At 51.5% G+C, this 5,000-nt stretch overlaps 1 protein-coding gene across 1 annotated transcript in view; it reads right to left on the bottom strand.

The window, feature by feature from the left end:
• The window catches only part of cdk14 (cyclin dependent kinase 14), a 270,580-nt gene that overhangs the window by 58,697 nt on the left and 206,883 nt on the right, over positions 1-5,000 (bottom strand). The gene's annotated exons all lie outside the window — the stretch shown is intronic.

Raw genomic sequence — 5,000 nt, 5'->3', positions numbered from 1 at the left:
CACTTCATTGATTGTACATCTCTCTCCTTCCCAATTCCCCACTCTCTCTCTTTCCTCCCTACTTCTCTCCAGTCTCTCACAGGGTTGGGCAACTCCCTCCCTCCATTCCTCCTCTCCTCTCCTCTCCTCTCCTCTCCTCTCCTCTCCTCTCCTCTCCTCTCTTCTCTTCTCTTCTCTTCTCCTCTCCTCTCCTCTCCTCTCCTCTCCTCTCCTCTCCTCTAGTGTCCTCTGGGTTGTTTATCTCCCCCTCCCCCTCTCTCCTCTTCTGTGGGTTGTCTATCTCCCCCTCTCCCTCTCCTCTCCTATGGTGTGTGTTTCTCCCCTTCTCCCTCCTCTCCTCTCCCTCCCTCCCTCCTCTCCTCCTCTTCTCTTCTCCCCACTGGGTTGTGTATCTCTCCCTCTCCCCCTCTCCTCTTCTCTCCACTGGGTTGTATCAGGTCTGTTCCCTGAGGAGGTAGTGAACTCCTGAACCACACACAGCAGCAAGCAGCCCAGGGCCCAGGGGGAAACACAAACACACACAGCAGAGGAGAGAGAGAGAGAGAGAGAGAGAGAGAGAGAGAGAGAGAGAGAGAGAGAGAGAGAGAGAGAGAGAGAGAGAGAGAGAGAGAGAGAGAGAGAGAGAGAGAAAGGGGGGGAGAGCAGATAAGAGGAAGGCAGAGAGAAAACGGCAGAGAAGAGAGAGAAAAAAGATGAATAAGGGAGAAGGATAGAGTGAGTGAGACTGAAAAACAGAGTAATTAATGAGTGAGTGAGTGTGAAAAGAAATGGAGAGGAGACAAAAAAAAGGGAAGAGAGAAAAAAAAACAGAAGCTGAGAGAGAGAAAACAGAGTGTATGAGGGAAAGTGAAGAGAGAGAGAGAGAGAGAGAGAGAGAGAGAGAGAGAGAGAGAGAGAGAGAGAGAGAGAGAGAGAGAGAGAGAGAGAGAGAGAGAGAGAGAGGAGCAAGTGCAAGAGCAAGAGCTCTGTAATTAGCTGTTCAGCATAGACATTAAAGAAACATGAACTCCCCCCTCCTCCTCACCCCTTTCTTTCACTCATCTCTCTTCACTTCATTCCCCTCTCCACTCCTCTCCTTGTCATCTCTCTTTCCACTCCTCTCTTCACTACTCATCCCCCTCTCCACAACTCTATTTCACTTCTTTTTTTTACTCTGCCGCAGCACATCACCCTTTTCTCTCCCTTATGGTCCTCTGGTTTCCATCTCATCTCAGCTTTTCTCCTCTCCCCTTCTCTCCTCCCTTTCTTTCCTCTGTTCTCCTCTAAACGCCTCCACTCACCTCCTTTCCTTTGCACCCCTCTCCTCTCCTCTCCTCTCCTCTCCCCTCCTCCCTCCCCTCTCCCCTCCTCTCCTCTCCTCTCCTCTCCTCCCCTCTCATCTCCTTTCCTTTCCTTTCCTCTCCTCTCCTCTCCTCTCATCTCGTTTCTTCTCCTCTCCTCTCCTCTCCTCTCCTGTCCTCTCCTGTCCTCTCCTCTCCCCTCCTCTCCTCTCCTCTATTCTCCTCTCCTCTCCTCTCCTCTATTCTCCTCTCCCCTCCTCTCCTCTCCTCTCCCGTCCTCTTTTCTCCTCTCCTCTCCTCTCCTCTCCTCTCCTCTCCTCTCCTCCACTTCTCACCTCTGCTCCCCTCCTTTCATCTCATCAGCTCTGCTCTCCTCTCTTCCTCACTCCTCTCCTCTATCCTTTCCTCTTATTTTCTCTGCTCTCCTCTCCTCTCCCCTCTTCTTCCATCTCCTCCCCTCTCCTCTTCCCTGTCTCATCTCCTCTCATCTCATCAGCTCTGCTCTCCTCTCGTTTCCCATGCTCTCCTCCTAGCTCCTCTCCTCTCCTGTCCTATTCTCCTCTTTTCTCCTCTCCTCCCCTCCCCTCCCCTCTCATCTCATTTCCTTTCCTCTCCTCTCATCTCATCTCCTGTCCTCTCCTCTCCTCTCCTCTCCTCCCCTCTCATCTCCTTTCCTTTCCTTTCCTCTCCTCTCCTCTCCTCTCCTCTCCTCTCATCTCCTTTCTTCTCCTCTCCTCTCCTCTCCTCTCCTCTCCTCTCATCTCATATCCTGTCCTCTCCTGTCCTCTCCTCTCCTCTCCTCTCCTCTCCTCTCCTCTCCTCCACTTCTCACCTCTGCTCCCCTCCTTTCATCTCATCAGCTCTGCTCTCCTCTCTTCCTCACTCCTCTCCTCTATCCTTTCCTCTTCTTTTCTCTGCTCTCCTCTCCTCTCCCCTCTTCTTCCATCTCCTCCCCTCTCCTCTTCCCTGTCAAATCTTCTGGCCCTCTCATCTCCTCTCATCTCATCAGCTCTGCTCTCCTCTCGTTTCCCATGCTCTCCTCCTAGCTCCTCTCCTCTCCTCTCCTCTCCTATTCTCTTCTTTTCTCCTCTCCTCCCCTCCCCTCTCATCTCATTTCCTTTCCTCTCCTCTCATCTCATCTCCTGTCCTCTCCTCTCCTCTCCTCCCCTCTCATCTCCTTTCCTTTCCTCTCCTCTCCTCTCCTTTCTTCTCCTCTCCTCTCCTCTCCTCTCCTCTCATCTAATCTCCTCTCCTCTCCTGTCCTCTCCTATCCTCTCCTCTCCTCTCCTCTCCTCTCTTTCCTTTCCTCCCCTCTCCTCTCCTCTCCTCTCCTCTCCTCTCCTCCCCTCTCCTCTCCTCTCCTCTCCTCTCTTCTGCTCTCCTCTCCTCTCCTGAGCGGGAGTGTATTCTCCAGGTGGGTTTCTCAGCCAGACTGCCAGAATATAGCTACTGTCTGTAGTTCAACACCCCCTACAGCCCACAGCATTGCACGGGCCTCCATGGCATATGCACGCACGCACGCACGCACGCCCGCACGCACGCGCCCACACACACACACACACACACACACACACACACACACACACATATCCAAAAGGCATCCACTACTGCACTGTGTGTTTAATTAGGACAGAAGCACCCCCCACCCCAAAAAAAGAACATGCACTCATTCACTGGAGTGCTCATACACACACACACACACACACGCATATGAGCATGCATATGCACACACACACACACACCTCCAGAGTGCTGTGTGTTTAATTAGAAGTCTCGCGCCGAACTAATATGCATGAACCCCCCTCCCCCTCTCCCCTCCCCTCTCTCTCTCTCTCTAACACACACACACACACACACACACACACACACACACACACACACACACACACACACACACACACACACACACACACACACACACACACACACACACACACACACACACACACACACACACACACACACGACTGAAATCCGAGGCCGGGTGAAATCAAAGCACACTATGCCATGGTATGGGAGTGAGCTAGTAAGTGGTAACCAAGTGAGATACAGTAAAACCCTGCTAGCGCGTTTCTGCTCGAGGGGTTCGGGATGGGAGTAGTACCGCAGAAATACACCAGCGGCGATCTGAGCGAGTCGAGCGACGGAAGTAATTGACTTTGTATTGAGTCGAGAGACAAAAGCGATTCTGGAGACTAGAGCGATTTGCGCGACGAGCGCCACAATTTGAAGTTGAAATCTTTTCAACTTTCTATGACGCGGTTCGGCGACAAGCCGCGACAGCCAATGACTGTATAGAGGTCAGTGACCACAGCCAATGGGAATGCTTGAATGCTTTGCCTTCTGCCTGTACGGACATATTCTTGTCTCCTCAATCGCTTGTATCGCTTGCTGCTACACTCTGTCGTTCGAATCGCATCGCCGCTGGTGTATTTCTGCGGTTACGTACAAACACACACTCAACGCTGACCTCAGCTAGCTGGCATCCGTATCGCTGGGGACTAATAAAGCATCTTTACGCTGCTCCACTCGTGTCTTTGAAGTGCCGTCTGTCAATTACAATCCCACGTCTACGTGTCCTGATGGGCCAAGACTGGGGGCTATGGTCAATACTTCTGTCTCTATCTACACAACAATCAATATTACTCTTTCACACAAACGCAGACACCCAAGCACACACATGCTCACACACACACACACACACACACACACACACACACACACACACACACACACACACACACACACACACACACACACACACACACACACACACACACACACACACAGGCATATACGCACGTACGCACACACAAACACTTAGGTCCCTTGCGATTCTTCGATTTCAAGCTATGGTTGTTTTTTTATACACTATGTATTGACATCTCAAAGTTATAAGAAGAATGTCAAGCAACGTCAACTCCTTGAAACTTCTTGAAAGAGAATACGTACGTTTGTGAGTGAGAGGCAGTGAAGGAGAGGGCAGAGTGGAAGTCAATATCAACTGCCTCATATGAGAATGCACACAAATGAGCGCACTCACAGACAGTCGCACACACACTCACGTACGCGCGCACACACACACACACACACACACACACACACACACACACACACACACACACACACACACACACACACACACACACACACACACGCATGTACGCACACACACACACACACACACACACACACACACACACACACACACACACACACAAGCGCGCGCGCGCGCGCTCGCGCACGCACGCACGCACGCACTCACACAAACACACACACACACACACACACACACACACACACACACACGCGCATGTACGCACACACTCACTCACACACACATACACACACACACACACGCGCGCGCGCATGTAAGCACGCACTCACACACACACACACACACACACACACACACACACACACACACACACACACACACACACACACACACACACACACACACACACACACACACACACACACACACACACACTCAAACTCACATACACAGAAAGACTCACACACACACACTCAAATACGCATGCACGCACGCACACACACACACTCATGCTGGTATCGAGGCCATATCATAAGCAGCTCAACTCAACTGAACAGACACTATATGGGACGTTGGAGAAAAGACAGTCTGAAGTGCCAACTACTCTGCTCCCCATTAGAACTAATTAAGGCTGTCCGCATTCCTGATCAGTCTTCTCCTCC

The sequence above is a fragment of the Engraulis encrasicolus genome, chromosome 5 (genome assembly GCF_034702125.1).
Source record: "Engraulis encrasicolus isolate BLACKSEA-1 chromosome 5, IST_EnEncr_1.0, whole genome shotgun sequence".
Classification (NCBI taxonomy): domain Eukaryota; kingdom Metazoa; phylum Chordata; class Actinopteri; order Clupeiformes; family Engraulidae; genus Engraulis; species Engraulis encrasicolus.
Note: the sequence above shows the minus strand (reverse complement) of the source record. Positions and strands in the feature narration are given on the sequence as shown.